General features: G+C 44.9%; 1 long non-coding RNA gene across 1 annotated transcript in view; it reads right to left on the bottom strand.

Annotated features, from left to right (window-relative positions):
- Window positions 1-323: 323 nt before the first annotated feature.
- LOC137438480 (uncharacterized) overlaps window positions 324-17,282 on the bottom strand; it is a 45,718-nt gene continuing 28,759 nt past the window's right edge. Inside the window, exon 3 of the long non-coding RNA XR_010986723.2 lies at window positions 324-380. This is a non-coding gene — a long non-coding RNA (uncharacterized LOC137438480). The remainder of the gene's footprint in view (window positions 381-17,282) is intronic.

Below are 17,282 nucleotides of genomic sequence, written 5' to 3'. Positions count from 1 at the left end.
AGGGAGAAAAGAGAGGGATGAAAGGTGGAAAAGAGAGAAGGAAACAACGGAGAAAAGAGAGAGGGAGGAGAGGGAGGAAAGAGAGAGGGAGGAAAAATATAAAAATAGGGAAACCAGTGAGATTAATAAAAGATTGGAAGTATTACAGAAAATAAATCAAACTCAACGCACTGAGGAGGAAAATGAACAATTTCAAAGTCTACTGAAAATATAATCTTCAAGAATACCTTCAACTTCAGGGAGCAGATTTAAAGGCGACAAGCGTTACGCCTAGGTTCCCCGTCGGTGAAGTGATGCGAGTTGACAAAGTGGAAGACGCAAGGCAGCCATCTTGGATTTTGACGTGGCGACCCAATTTTCAACAGCATGCTTCCTTGTGCCTAGATACACCCACACACCAGATTAGAAGTTGGTACTTCGCTTATTTTTCAAGATATTTCGCTCACAAGGTTCAGACATATACATGGCGGCGGCCATCTTGGATTTTGACGTGGCGACCCAATTTTCAATAGCGTTCTTCCTTGTACCTAGATACACCCACACACCAGATTAGAAGTTGGTACTTCGCTTATTTTTCAAGATATTTCGCTCACAAGGTTCAGACATATATATGGTGGCGGCCATCTTGGATTTTGACGTGGCGACCCAATTTTCAATCGCCTTCTTCCGTATGCCGAAATACACCCACACACCAAATTAGAAGTTGGTACTTCGCTTATTTTTCAAGATATTCGTCTCACAAGGTTCAGACATACATGGCAGCGGCCATCTTGGATTTTGATGTGGCGACCCAATTTTCAATAGCGTTCTTCCTTGTGCCTAGATACACCCACACGCCAGATTAGAAGTTGGTACTTCGCTTATTTTTCAAGATATTCAGCTCACAAGGTTCAGACATACATGGCATCAGACATACATGGCGGCGGCCATCTTGGATTTTGACGTGGGTTGCACCCACACACCAAATTCGAATGCGGTCCTTCGCTTACGCATGCACGCATGCACGCCCGCCCGCACGCACGCACGGACGGACGGACGGACGGACACACGGACGGAGGGGAAAACCATAGTCCCCCTTTCGCTCCGCGGAGCGACGGGGGACAAAAATGGGGATAAGGAAGAAGGAAAAGATTGCATAGTTGATGATGTTGGTGTTATTGACTTTTGTGAAAGTTTTACATATATTTTTTCCCTAAATAAATGGAGGAGAGAGTGAAGGTATTCCTAAGGATTCTTTATGTTTTAAAAATCAGGATAGAAATGTATATTTTGGAAACCAAATAGGGTTTTCGCACTGTATGAATTTTTCTCATAAATAAATGAGTTATTGTGTTAAGTGTAAAAAGAAAACCAATACTAAAAATATCTCGTATGTTAAAAGTAAAAATAATAGAGTTCATCAAAATGTCTAGTATGTTTAGGTTTAGTAAAATATTGTCGCGTAACCGTGGTTAACACCACAGTTACGGATGACCGATTTGCGAGACTTTAACTCCCGAGGCGAACACTCAATGGCGGACTCAAGTTCAACACCAACGCGCGGAATGGCGGGGCGCAGCGAAGGCTCCGCAACCTTATCTATTAAAATCAAACACCCAGGAAAACTGCGTTCAGATATTATGTACAAAAAGTAATATAAGGGTTTATTAGGAAAAGTAAAGCCAGTGAAAAAGCCCGCCGGTAAATCTAATAATTCTAATAAACCTAAATCGGGACGTCCCCACACGACTGACAGCAAACACAAACGAGGGAGATTAATCACGAAAATAACACGTCCCGTCGTTCAAAATATACGCGGAGATCGGGCTTATCTGTCTTTGTCGTCTTGTATTGTTGGTGTCCAGCACCGCTCCTTCCGGCCCGATCGCACACCACGAGGCCCCTCGCTCCAAGCACCACGCGTCCGACGCAGGCCAGCGGCTCCACTTGACCAGGGACAGGAAGGACTCCTTTCAACTCCACTCGACTCGACGACGCGGGAGTGCTGGCAGCCAAGTGCCAACGAACTGCTCAGTGCCAACTGGGTGTGCTCTCGTGTGTCTCCTGCGACTCCCTACAACCCGAACTGCACTCGAACTGCGACTGGAATGGCGTGTCCTCTCCAACTCTCCACCACCGCTCAACTCTCTGGTGCCTGCCTGCGTCTGCCAGTGCCTGCCACGAACTCAACTCAACTTGTACTGGCGAACTCACTCCGTGTGACTTGCGACTCAACTCCTGAAATGGCGTCCGACCGTCGCCTATATTGGTGGCCGATGACGTCACATTGCGCACTCCTCAGCCAATCAAAGCCTCCCGCGACTCCTGACATCTCCCCCGTTACGCGACCCTGCGGTCCTGGCATAACACGTGCCGGCCAGGTTTTTAGGCCTTTGGAGGTGTACACGGTGGCGGCCAATTGTGGTGGTGTTTTTGACCTGGTTTCCTGTCAATTTAATACGAAGTCCTTGTCAGGGAAAGGGGATTATTTAATGTTGCGCTAAGGACCTAACTAATGTTTATGTGGTTTGCAGTGCCATAAAGGACAAAGGTTTGATTACTAGGTGATACTCACAGGGGCGTTACCTTTAATCCCTCACTATTTAACACTCGGACCTCCAGGTAGATCCACAATCATACATCTTACCCCGACAAACGCCTAAACATCAAGAACTTATTACATGTAGAGTCCCTGTCACGACAGCCGAATACCTACCTATTCAGATCTACCTAGCTCTAGATGTTGCATTACCAAATTCATAACACAGCCCCCCCCCTGGAACCGTAGCTCCTGCAAGGTTCACCGCAGGGCTACCATTCCAGCCTTAACACTTACTGTCACACACTTAATTAACCTATGAAATAAATCAGGAAGGGCTGTGGGAAGTGAGTCGGACTACCTACCTACACTTCCTTAACATGCTGAACCCCTTAACCATCATGCAAGTATGTACATCTTCTTCGTTGTTCCTGTGGAGGGAGGAAACAACAACACACAACACTAACTTAACCACAAAACTTAACCATCTTTCCAAAACTCAAAACTCTAACCTTTGTACATACCCCGGTCTACAGACTGCGTCCCCCGGTGGATGCCACAAGACACAACCTTACCTGCGGGGCCATCCCCAATGCATCCCACTAAATTTCCACGGGCCCTGTCCAGATGTTACAGGTGCGTGACACGGCTCGGTGGATTTCGCCCACATTCATGCAACACAGACCCCTTAACCACTCATTCTCATTCCATAGGTCATCAAGGCATTGCAAAAATCAACAAAGCACTTATTCCCAATACACCCCCTGCAGGACCATGGCATTGATGTCATTCACGTGTGTGTGCACTCCTCAACTAGGCAGCGGGGAGGTACCGCACAAAAAGATGGTGGGGGCGCATCAGGCTGTGGTGCCCGCAGTCCCAAAAACAAGTCAACCGACTTACAAGTTCATTGCCCCCCCCCCCCTTCACCTCTTGGCCCCATGACAGCCCAACAGCCCCTTTCCGCCGTTACCTCGCCGGTGAGGGTCTCCACACACACCAGGCTCCTTTGCCTCCTGCTTTCGCGCAGCAACACGGGTCACCGGGGGACTTCCTCACCCCGCGGCGCCCAACCAGACCCTCCACCGACGAGCTCCAATTTCCAGTTACCACCGGCTGCCAGGGGTAATTGCCGCAGAGGGGGGCCCGCAGGCATCGCTCCTCAGAGCTTGCTCTGTACCTGCGGACACACACACCTTCCCCACCCACAAGACCCCAAAACACACTTCCTCCCCCGCTGTCATTCAATTCTCCACACAACTCAGCACAATTCAGTACAATTCCATAGATGGTGTAAAAGGTGTTACAAGGCTTGCCATGGCCTGCTACATGTGAAATTCCCCCAGTTCACATTTAAACCATCACATCTTCCCAAAAGCACATTTCCAAAAGCACAATTATCACCCCTCATTATCTCCAATAATCATCACACACTCTCCAGGTTCCACTCTCACGACCACATCAAAACACGTAATCACAATACAAAAACATACGCCACCCACAAGACACTGTGGCTCCCATTCCATCCCCTCACCGGCCATGTCATCACTCTCACCCGCCTCCCAACTCCAATTTACATGTCCCCAAGTTCCAAAGCAAGTCCTGAAGCCTGGGACAGTACTCCTCAAAACACTCACCTCAAGTGCAGGTAGTTGCAGGTTGGTCAGGTCCAAGAGCGTCATCCACCCTTCACAATCCCAAAATTTCACATTGGGCCTACCAAATACTTCCAAATTTCTCTTTTGTCCCCACTACACTGGCAGGTATGTGGATCCGCATCCAACGGTGATCATCACTACACAACTACCTGTGGCCACGACAGCTCTGCACCTCTACCGTGCAAGGGTCACCGGGACAAGGTGAGCAGTCAAAACGCCAACATGGCCCATGGGTGTCCATAAGGGTGCGACCCACCATCCATCCTTCGGCCCCCCTGCGAGGAACACAGCTGCAGCAGCCCCAGCTGGCCAATGTGGTGAGCACTTGCTGCCACAACACACACTACCGCACACACAACCTCGGCCCTGGGGGGCACGGTCGCAGTGCGTGGCATCCCTACAGCCACGTCCCCTGCACCTCCCCATCATCCCCCAGTCCGACTACAGAACTGCAGCCCCCCAGTGCTCACCCACACTTGACCACACCAAGGTCCAGTCAACAGCCATGCTCCACCAGGAGACCCACCCAGAAGACATGGTCCACACACCTCGGACACGCACAGCACCACGTTGACCCTCAGGCTACACAACTACATCCCCATCATCCCGCGTCCCAAATATCAGCACAGTTGCCCCCGCAACCAGTTGAAAGCTGTGTCTTGCTACCCTATTAATTTCATCACAGCCTCCAACACTTTGGTCTACACACCTGGATCAATAATGGCGTCACTGTACAGTGTCCACCATGGCATTTCTAAATCCACCCTTAAATTTCCATCTAACCCACAGATTACCCATGCTAAACATTTATCACATTTCCCTAACCTCACCAAAGAAGGATGCTTTGCCATACACATGCCAGCCGAGCATGGCCCATATGCTCGGCTCGTTACACATCTCCCGATTCACATCCCCATGGCTCTCTTCCCAACCCGAGAGTCCATAAATCATAACGGAGCATCTGTGGAAGGTCACTCACACCATCACGTTCCACAGATGCCCCAATGGTTGTCCGGCAGGCTATCTCCATCCCTGTCCATTCGGTTTGACCCGCGTCCATAGACCAACCACCATGCCAGGTCACCACATGCTGGTTGTCCCAGAGTCTCAGGGAGAGGGTGTCAGGTCGCATGCCCGGGTGATCACTACATCAGGCCCAAGCTGGCCATCTGCGGTGCCACCACCAAAGCGCGACCCACAACACCTCCCCCTAGTGGTCCTCAATATTTGCCATCCCAGGCTTGAGAAACCACCTCGGACCCCTCTGGAGGTCTTAACCCCCACCAGGGTCCGGTGACCCTGCCGGCCCGAGCCACCAGCTCGGACGGCGCCCCGACGGACAAGGGACGCCACACTCCACCAGACCCCCCGTGGGACCCAGGTCGTACCTCGACACCCAAGGCTGGACCCCACGTCCAAATCTCGCCATCACAGCCCTCCAGCTGGCTGGCATACCCAAATTTTGAAAGGGGCAACTTTTGCCCGAGGCCATCACCCATGACCTCTCCATATCCAGATCCCGCAGCCTGGGGACCAATCCAAACCATGGCTGCTCCAAATCAATTTCCCATTGTAATTTTATTTTACAAATTTTCATTCCCACTGCCATTCCGCAGCTGCAGGGAACAACCTCTACCACCGGTTGTTCTGCCCCTCCCTGCAGTTGATCCAAATTCCCTACAGGGACCAAATCTCCAGAAGCTCTATCTCCCGATCCTCCAAGATCCAAATCCAGCCCGGAGCCAACACACTCCCCCAACTGGTTGTCCAATTTTGGAGCCTCTGTTTCCAAATAGCAGTGTACAGTGAGCGTCCCCTCGGTCATTCCAACCACCTCCTTGGACCAACTCACCTCTTCCCCCAGACTCCTTTGGGCCTGAACAAGCTCTACCTCCATGGGACTGTCACAGGTCTCCAGCCGCTGGATCAAATCATCCTCATCATTACAAATCATTCCTGGCCCCGCCAGGCTTTGATCAATATCCCCAATAAATACCTGGTCCGGCTCCATTGCACGGACCCCCAAAAACTCTACCCCCTCTTGCTCCGCACCACCGCCCTGGTGCTGCACAATTCCAAATTCATCCCCCGGTTGGGGTGTTGTGACATCCACACGGTCCCGATAAACAACCAGGCCAGAATGTGGGAAACATTCCCCATTACAACTCTCACATTCCAAATTTCCTTCCCCGCTCACCTGTGGACACTCCACGTTTACCTGCAGGCCTTCCCCATCTACCTGTACACATTCCCCATCCACCTGTGGACATTCCCCGTCCACCTCTGCACCTGCAGTCTCCCCATTTACTTCAATTGCCATTCCCTGTGCAATTCCCAATTTTGCCATTCCCGGCTCCTGAGCCCCGTGCACATCTGCATGGGCCGTACTCTCTCCTGTTCCCAATCTAGCTTCCCCCCGTTCCGATTCAATTTTTGCCACCTTTGGCTTCTCCTGTGCCCCCCTTTTGTTTGCCAGCCCATCAATTGTAATACTCCATCGATCACTCATTTCCTTCATTTTGTTTGCCAGCCCATCAAGTTTATCCTCCAATCCACTTTTCGTTTCTTCCATTTTTCGAAGCAATTGACCCAACATCTGGTCGGTTGTCGGGGCCGTTCCTACTACTCCCGACTCCCCGGTGGGGGAGGGGGATAAGTTGGTGCTCGGGACGAGGGAGGTTCCAAGGCTCACCTCTGCATCTAATTCCCCTATTTCCGGCTCACTCCCGACGCTGACGGAGGCCTCGCTGCGTACTTCCATCTCATCAATTTCCGACATCCGCTTTCCGGAAGATTGTTTCCCGCGCGCGTATTTATTTTAATAATTCCTGAAACACAATTTAAATTTGACGAAGACGCGATATCGCGCTCCGTTTGCCCGATTGATTATTAAATTTCTCCGCCTCGACTATAAAAATTTTGCGTTCGAACGTCGGGCGCAATGTACGCCCGACCGTGTCGATGTCGCCGCGGACAAAAAAAAATTTGTCCGACGGGTTCAAATCCTACACTCCTGACACCACTTGTCGCGTAACCGTGGTTAACACCACAGTTACGGATGACCGATTTGCGAGACTTTAACTCCCGAGGCGAACACTCAATGGCGGACTCAAGTTCAACACCAACGCGCGGAATGGCGGGGCGCAGCGAAGGCTCCGCAACCTTATCTATTAAAATCAAACACCCAGGAAAACTGCGTTCAGATATTATGTACAAAAAGTAATATAAGGGTTTATTAGGAAAAGTAAAGCCAGTGAAAAAGCCCGCCGGTAAATCTAATAATTCTAATAAACCTAAATCGGGACGTCCCCACACGACTGACAGCAAACACAAACGAGGGAGATTAATCACGAAAATAACACGTCCCGTCGTTCAAAATATACGCGGAGATCGGGCTTATCTGTCTTTGTCGTCTTGTATTGTTGGTGTCCAGCACCGCTCCTTCCGGCCCGATCGCACACCACGAGGCCCCTCGCTCCAAGCACCACGCGTCCGACGCAGGCCAGCGGCTCCACTTGACCAGGGACAGGAAGGACTCCTTTCAACTCCACTCGACTCGACGACGCGGGAGTGCTGGCAGCCAAGTGCCAACGAACTGCTCAGTGCCAACTGGGTGTGCTCTCGTGTGTCTCCTGCGACTCCCTACAACCCGAACTGCACTCGAACTGCGACTGGAATGGCGTGTCCTCTCCAACTCTCCACCACCGCTCAACTCTCTGGTGCCTGCCTGCGTCTGCCAGTGCCTGCCACGAACTCAACTCAACTTGTACTGGCGAACTCACTCCGTGTGACTTGCGACTCAACTCCTGAAATGGCGTCCGACCGTCGCCTATATTGGTGGCCGATGACGTCACATTGCGCACTCCTCAGCCAATCAAAGCCTCCCGCGACTCCTGACATCTCCCCCGTTACGCGACCCTGCGGTCCTGGCATAACACGTGCCGGCCAGGTTTTTAGGCCTTTGGAGGTGTACACGGTGGCGGCCAATTGTGGTGGTGTTTTTGACCTGGTTTCCTGTCAATTTAATACGAAGTCCTTGTCAGGGAAAGGGGATTATTTAATGTTGCGCTAAGGACCTAACTAATGTTTATGTGGTTTGCAGTGCCATAAAGGACAAAGGTTTGATTACTAGGTGATACTCACAGGGGCGTTACCTTTAATCCCTCACTATTTAACACTCGGACCTCCAGGTAGATCCACAATCATACATCTTACCCCGACAAACGCCTAAACATCAAGAACTTATTACATGTAGAGTCCCTGTCACGACAGCCGAATACCTACCTATTCAGATCTACCTAGCTCTAGATGTTGCATTACCAAATTCATAACAATATGTTTTGTGTGTGGCTCTAGAGAGCGTCAATTCATTTCTAAGCATAAAAGTGGGGGAGATTCCCAAAAGTTTTTGTCAGGTAGTAAATTTACAAATGGAATTCCAGGGGAATTAAACCTTACAGGATATTCTTTCTGTGGTCCAGGAACAAACTTGGATAAAAGATTAGATGAGGCTGACAATCCTAAACCTTGGTCGAAACCTCGAAATAGGGTTGATGAAGTGTGTTTGAAACACGATATTGATTATGGGAATAGCACTATGTTGGATGAAAAACATGAATCTGACAGAGAAATGTTGTATAATTTGTCTTTGATACGAAATCCAACGTTGAGAGAGAAAGTTGATAGGTTTTTCGTGAAAAAATTGACAAGTGCTAAATTCAGACTTGGGTTTGGTTATCAAAAAAACTATTAAGCTCTAATGATGTCATCAAGACTGAGGAGCAAATAGTTTCAGCTGATGAATTACATAAACCTATAATCACAAAGTTTAAAAGAAGGAAGGTTTATTCCAAAGGTGTTGATTACATCTGGTCTGCAAAAACAAAAGGGGTAAAATTCTTATGTTAGTTTCAGTGGAATATTTAGTAAAAGCAAAAGGAAACCAAAGATGTTATGGACTGATGAGGGAACAGAGTTCCATAACAAAACATTTATAAAATTTCTTACAGATAATGGTATTACATTATACAGCACCTTTAATGAAGGAAAGGCAGTTGTTATTGAGCATTTTAATCGCACGTTGAAAGAGAGACGACATTAAAAAAATCACTCAACTCGGTTCTCAACAATGGATATTGTCGTGCGAATCCCTCAAGATTAACACCAGGGACCGCGGAAGACCAAACCGATTTAACGGAGGCGACGACCAAACACGGATTTTGCTATCAACCGCGGGAAGAAGAAGCGAAGAGGAAGAGGCGGCAGCGCTTACCTAGAGCGAACCGACGGCAGCTCCGATCCTGCAGGGAATTAATGAGCTCGAACAAACACAAGATATAATGTACAAAAATAATGATTTATTTGAATAAAAATAATGACCCGAAACAATGAAACGGGACGATGAATAAATAAAGAGCATAAATTGGGATCCCACGCACCTCACTTCAGAAACGAGACAGGGGCGAATGAATTACGAAAAGAAATGTCTCGTCGTGTACTTGTGAAATGTTCTGGGGGTGCGGCCTTATCTGTCTGTCGTTCCATGCGGCCCCGTCTGGCTCCAAGCTCTGAGTCGATCGCACACAAGGCCCCAGCACCACTCCAAGCTCCAGATGCACCGAGCACCACTCCAAGCATCAAGCACCGCTCCAAGCACCACGAAGATGGCGAACCAACGACCACCAGGACCTCTCAAGACCAAGAAGGCAAGCGCAGAGACAAGAGACCAGTGAGGAAGCCCAGAGCGAAGAGAGAAAATGTCATGCTGCGCGTTCTTTTATAACCTTCGGCAGTGACGTCAGCCTTGGCGCGCCACCAACCAGGCCCTTCCAGCTTCCCGCCATCCACCGAACCTTCTCCCGCCCTTTTTTTTTTTTTTTTTTTTTGTATACTGAATCGAGGCTCGTGAAAGAGCTAACATTTATTTCACAAACAAATCAACCAGACAAACAAAATATACAAAAAGAGGGAGCGGAAGACAAGATGGGGAGAGAGGGGAAGCACACAACCACAACATTTGAGAGCAGGGAGAAGTGTGGGAGGGAGAGGGCTTGGGGGGAGGAGGCGTGGGAAGGGGGGGGGGGGAGGTATAAAACAAAAGGGGACCGAAATTAGCAGGGGTAGAAAAGATCAAGGTTTTGGATGGGGGAGGATAAGAGATGGTGGTGAACAGCTGTTTTAAAGACCTGGAGGGTGGAGTGGGATTGAAGAGAGTGAGCGAGTTTGTTCCAGAGGCGGGAGAAAAGAGGAATGAAGGAGTGAAGGTGAGCAGAAAGTCTTGATTTTGGCAGTTTAACCATAAGAGGGTTGCAGGCAGATCTTGTGCGACCTGTAGGAATATTTGGGGGACAGAGCCCAGAGAGAGCTGGGGGGGCAAGGCCAGAGAGGAGTCGGTAGAAGACGGAAAGACCACCAACCTGCCTGCGGTGAGTGAGTGAAAGGCCTTTGGAGTTAGCTTCATCGCGGGAGATTCCAATGATTCTGAACGCTTTGGTTTCAACAGCGTGAAGACGAGCTAGGTGTGAGGCAGGAGCACCAGACCAGAGGGGAGAGCAGTATTCCATAGAGCTGTGGATGAAAGCCTTGTATGTGGTGAGGAGCTCAGGTGTGCCAAGGAAGGACTTCGCACGATGGAGGATGCCCAGACGGCGACTGGCTTTGGAGGCCAGATTTGAAATGTGGTTTTCCCAGGAAAGATCATGGCAAATAGTGAGACCCAAAAGCTTGAGTGACAGAACTTCTTGGAGAGGATTATTCAGAAAGTGGATGGGAGGGTTGTCCAGTCGGTCTTTTCGGAGAGACATCGTAAGAGTGTGAGATTTATCAGGATTGAAAGACATGTTCCATTTGTTTGCCCAGTCTGTGATTTTGTCCAGGTCTGCAGAGAGTGAGGAGGCTGCAGACTGCCGATCTGAGGGATGAGGAATGGAGCGACAGAGAGTAGAGTCGTCAGCAAAGAGATAGAGAGGATTTTCAAGAGAGTCAGAGAGATCATTGATGAAGACCAGAAAAAGCACAGGGACCAGAACACTACCTTGGGGAACTCCAGCCTGAACAGGAAGAGGAGATGAGAGAAACCCATTCAGGGCCACACGTTGACTACGACCAGAGAGGAAGTCTGCCAGCCATGCGTGGAGATTTCCATGGATACCAAAGGAGGAGAGTTTGGTGAGGAGAGCAGGGTGCCAGACCGTATCGAAGGCATGTGAAATGTCAAGGGAGACAGCTCTAATTTCCTGTTTGGCGTTGAGGACCTCCATCCATTGTTGAGAAAGCAGAAGCAGCATGTCCAGAGTAGAGTGACCAGGTCTGAAACCAAATTGATGATCAGAGATCAAGCCATTTGAGAAGAGGAAAGATTTGATATCTGAAGCAATGATGGATTCCATGACTTTGCTGATAATTGGGAGAAGGCTGATTGGTCTGTAGTTGCTAGGATCTGTTTTTGCACCTTTTTTGTGCAAAGCGGTGATGTTGGCTGATTTCCAAGCAGATGGCAGATGACCTTGAGCAAAAGAGAGGGTGAAGAGAACAGAACGAGGGAGTGAAAGAGCGGAAGAACATGATTTTAGGACCCGTGGGCTGATGCCGTCAGGACCAGTTGCAGAATCAGAGTCGAGGGTTGACAGAAACTTTTCCACCTTGTCAGGAGGAAAGGACACAGAGTCCAGGAGCAGCTGGGTACGACTGGGTACAGAGAGGGATGGGTTTGGGACACTAGATTTAGAGGCAAACACAGAGTTGAGGCATTCAGCTTTTTCACGTGCGGAGTCAGCCATTAAGCCGTTTGAGGTGAGGGAGGGGATGGAGGGGGAACAAACACCAGAAACAGATTTGACCAGACGCCACCAGGATTTGGAAGAGGGAGACAGATAAGAGAGTTTGGTCTTGAGAACGGCCTTCCCTCCAATGAACCACCTCCTCCTCAGTTGCATCTTCGCGCCTCCCGCCCTGATTGGCTGGAGGTTCGCGCCTTTCTTGCTAACCAATCACCCATTCCCTGTGGCATGGTTGTAGCTCGTGTCACACGATGTTGCTAGGCCAGCCGGAAGTGTGGCCGGCGGCGGCCATCCGGCAGTGCCCCGATCTGGCTTCCTGCCCGTTTTCCAAAGTCGTTGTGGTAAGGGAGGGGAATTAATTAATGTGTGCACGAAGGTCCTATCTAAGTGTTTATATGGGTATGCATTGCCATAAGGGACAAAGGTTTGGCGACACGGGGGACGACGAACAAAGGAATCTTATCCGTAATCCCTGGACTATTTAGCACGCCCTGCTCCCTCGTAGCGGGGACATCAATACAGCTTATCCTCACAAACCGGACTACACATGCAACTTATTACAGGGTATAATCCCTATCGCGACAGTCGAATACCTACCTATACAGATCTACCTGGCTCTAGATATTCCTTTACCCCCCAGACATAACAATATCTTTAATTCAGGACATTGTAGATAATTACAATAATACAGTTCATTCATCAATAAAATCAAAACCATCGGAAACATTTACCAAATTAGAATAAGAAAAGGAGATTAATTTGAGAAAACCCAAGTTCAAAGTGGGTGATATTATAAGAATATACAGACGAAAAAGTCATTTTGAGAAAGGTTATTCAAAGAGATGGACTAATGAACTTTTTATAATTGTTGATAATGAATACAATTCCTTGGACTTATAAATTATATGATTTAAAAGGAGAAGAGATTTTAGGTTCATTTTATTTACAGGAATTACAAAAGATAAAGATGATAAAAAATTTTAAAATTGAAAAATAAGGTTCTAATAACCAAACAGTCTCCTTCAAAGAGACTAACGAAAAAAAAAAAATTGAAAAATAAGGTTCTAATACTTAAACAATATCCTCCAAGGATCCATACTAATTTGGATCTGTGCCAATAATTTATTTTTAGTTTAAGCATAGTTTTGCTATATAAATAGAGATTAATACAACGTATTGCGATGTTTGTAATCGTGAGTACAAATATTACACCAAACACCTTCAAACCAACAAACACATTTAATCTACTTCATCTACTATCTCATCTTGAGAGAGAAACAAAACATTGTGATGTCTGCTCTAAATATGTTTCAAAGAGAGTTATAAAAAACATCTTCAATCACGCAAACATAAGAAGAATGAAGAGGAAGAAGGAACACTTAAATACTCGATTTAAAAAAGCGATGGAGCATTTAAAGATCATATAAAGATAAGGATTTTTCAATTTGAAAGTCCTGGACAAAAATCAACAGTTGAGGCAATTGAGATGGTTAAACCTACTATTGAAACAATTGTAAAAGATACACTGACTGAGATGAATACTTTAAAGTTTTATATGGGAGTAAAAATGGGTATGGTAAAAGATGGTATTGAAGAAACTCCCTATATGAGAACAGACCCTCACTTTATCATGTCATTCCAAGATTTCTCATCATCAGGTGCTTATGATAAACTTAAAAAACAGGAGCAGGATCTCGATAATACAGTTGTAGGTCGCGGATATTGTATTAGTAAAATCATTTTCCTAGATATATGCATTCTTAAATCAGACCCTCTTACAGCTTCCTCTTATATTGATTTCAAAAGAGAGATAAAGCTTTAAAAAGCAGTTGTTAGTATTAAAAACAAAGATAATAAATGTTTCCTGTGGTCTATTCTCACTCACCTACATCCTCAAAATAAGAATCAAGAAAGAGTATCTCATTATAAGAAACGAGCTGAATGCACCCGGCGTTGCCCAGGTTCTTTTTGAATGAATTTAATCTTCTGTACATGGGTGTGACGCGAGCCCAGTATCAGTTAGTGCTCAACGATTCCTTGTTCTTTCTTCTGTCGGGCCCCGCGAGACAGAATTTTGAAAGCATGTGTTGCAATCAGTCAGATATTCCTATTAAGTGCATAAGTTGTACTTCAAGATGATTTTGAAAGAAGAAGAAGATTTATTGCGAAATGGGGGCCAGTCCGGCCGAGGCAGCCTCGACCGGCCTCGCCACCTAGCCTATAACCTTCCCGGGGCCCGTCCCGACATTTTTTGTTTCAGAGGTTCCCTCCTATCTTTCACTGTTCAGGAGATTAGCGCGTGCAGACAAACAAACAAACAAACAAACAAATGAAAAATCGGTCAGAATCGGTCAGGACTTGCCGGAATATACTTTTTTATCAGCCATTTTGGACAAATATGGCGGCCGAACCACGTGACCGTTGACGTCATCATTATTTGTTTACTATCATCTATTTTGTCATCATTATCTAAACTAATTTATTCCTAGATTATGCACAAGAAATTTCATCTTGATTGGATGAAGTTTTGTACTTGTCGAATTATGACGTCATAATGGAGGCACCTATGGCGTCATCATTAACACATTTTATTCCCCATGGAGAGTTCTTTACAATGAGCCATGTCTCAATTTTTTCTATTCAGCACTTTCGGAGATATAGAGGTGCAAATTTTTTCAGTTTTTCCAAGATGGCGGCCAAACCACGTGACCGATGACGTCATCAATTGGGCACAGTCTATTCCAGGGAAAGACAAATATGTGTGTAAAGTTTGGTGAATCTACGTGCAACGTTGTAGACGTAGTACTGCGAACAAACAGACAGACAAACAGACAGACAGACAGACAGACAAACCAACCGATCAACATACTTGTCGGAATCTTTCCCGGCAAGTAACAAAAACGTTCTTTTTTATAATATATAGATAAGAAGATAAGATAAGATAAGGTAAGGTATGTGAGTACGTTAAATATTAAAGATTTGAACTTTCCAATGTCATTGACAGATATTCCAAAATTTGAGAAAAATAATAATCTATCTGTTAATGTATATGGATTAATGGATACAAACAAAGTTCAGATATTAAAAATTTCAAATAACTATAAAAATGATGAAACACACATTGACCTTCTATGTTATAGTTCGGGAGAAAATTCACATTATGCTTACATCAAAAATTTATCGAGATTAACCACTTCACAAATAGTTAAAAGAAAACTAAAGATTTCTATGTAAGCGATGCCTCAATATATTTTATACATCAGAACGGTTAGATCAGCGTTCAAAATATTGTAGCAATCATAAATCAACCGTAATTAATATGCCAAAAGTAGGTTGAAACGTTTCATTCAAAGATTTTAACAAATCTATAAAACATCCATTTGTGATATTACGCTGATTTTGAAGGTATCCTTGAAAAGATAAATACTACTTCTCCAAATCCAATTGAGTCATCCACAAATAAATATCAAAAACATTCTCTTTGTGGTTTCTGTTATTATATCAAATCATCTGTAGGTGATAAATACAATAAGTTAGAGCTTTAAGAGGAGAAGATGCTTCAGAGGAGTTTGTAAAGCGATTGGAAAAGGATTGTATAAAATTATCTGCGATAATGAGAAAAAACAATAAACCAATGTCCTTCATGAAAGAAGAGAAAATTACATTTAGGCAGGATAATATCGGTCATATTTGTGATGAGGAAATTGGTAAAGGGTTAAAGGTAAGAGATCATTGCCATCTTGCAGGTAAATATAGATGTCCCGTTCATCAAAGTTGTAATCTCAATTTGAAACTTCTCAATTTTATTCCCGTCTTTCTTCACAACAACGCTCATTATGATACACACCTATTTATAAATAAACTTTCAAAGACATCTGGGGACATTTCAGCAATTCCAAACAGATCAGAAATACATTTCATTCACAAAAACAATTCATACATCTCCTATAACTCATATTAGGTTTCTTGATACATTTAAATTTATGTTAAGTGCATTATCTAACTTGGTATCAAATATTAAAAACTTTCCGAGTCTTAAATCACATTTCACAAATCAAGAAGAGCTTGAACTCTTATCACAAAAGGAAATATACCCGTACGATTATATGGATTCATTTGAGAGGTTTAAAGAAAAACAACTTCCATCAAAAGAAGGTTTTTATAATGAGCTAAATAAAAGTCGTATAACTGATAAAGATTATACACAAGCACAAATTGTTTGGAAAAAGTTAAATATAAAGAACCTTGGAGGGTAGCATAATTTACATCTTAAAACTGATGTCCTACTATTGGCTGATGTATTTGAGACTTTTAGAACCGTCTGCCATAATAAAAATTCCTATGCATTAGACCCTGCCCACTATTACACTGCTTCTGGTTTAGCTTGGGGTGCCATGTTAAAAATGTCAAAACAGGAATTGGAATTAATCAGTGATGTCGATATGCTTTGATGATAGAGAAGGCTAAAATAGGTGGAATATCTCAAGTATGTTCGAAGAGATATGCTAAAGCCAACAACAAATATCTTCCCAAGAATGATACCACAAAAGATAGTTCTTACTTGATGTATTATGATGCAAATAATTTGTATGGATGGGAAATGTCTCAATCCATACCTTATGGGAAACTTGAATGGGTTAAAGAGAAATATTATGAAAAGGTTTTACAGGATATCGTTATCTCTACACAAGAAGAATTGGATAAAGCTGAAATTGGATATTATTTTGAGGTTGATTTGAAATATCCTAAAGAATTTCATAATAAACATAAAGATTTACCCTATGCTCCTGTTACAGAAAGTCCAAGAAAAGAATGGTTAAGTGATTATCAACAATCATTTAATACTATAGGTAAATCAACAGATAAATTACTTACTACATTATATAATAAAGGAAATTATGTTTTACATCAAAGGAACTTGAGACAATGTTTATCAGCAGGGTTAAGAGTGAAGATTCACAGAATTTTGAAGTTTAGACAAAGTCATTGGTTAAAGACCTATATTGATCTTAATACATAAAGGAGAACAGAAACAAAAACAGATTTTGAGAAAGACTTTTATAAATGAATGAATAATGCTGTATTTGGAAAGACAATGGAAAATGTTAGGAATGGACAAAACGTAAGACTTGCTACATCTTGGAAACAAGCTTCAAAGCTAATTAATAAACGAAGTTTTCAGCGAGCGGAGGTGTTTTCGGAGAACTTTTTTGCTATGCATATGAAAAAAGTGTATTGAAATGGATAAACTTATTTATATAGGAACATCAATTCTTGATTTATCAAAGTCATTAATGTATGATTAGTTTTACAATAACTCAAGGAAGA

Source organism: Myxine glutinosa, chromosome 13 (assembly GCF_964187855.1).
Source record: "Myxine glutinosa chromosome 13, kmMyxGlut1.1, whole genome shotgun sequence".
In the NCBI taxonomy this organism is placed as follows: domain Eukaryota; kingdom Metazoa; phylum Chordata; class Myxini; order Myxiniformes; family Myxinidae; genus Myxine; species Myxine glutinosa.
Note: the sequence above shows the minus strand (reverse complement) of the source record. Positions and strands in the feature narration are given on the sequence as shown.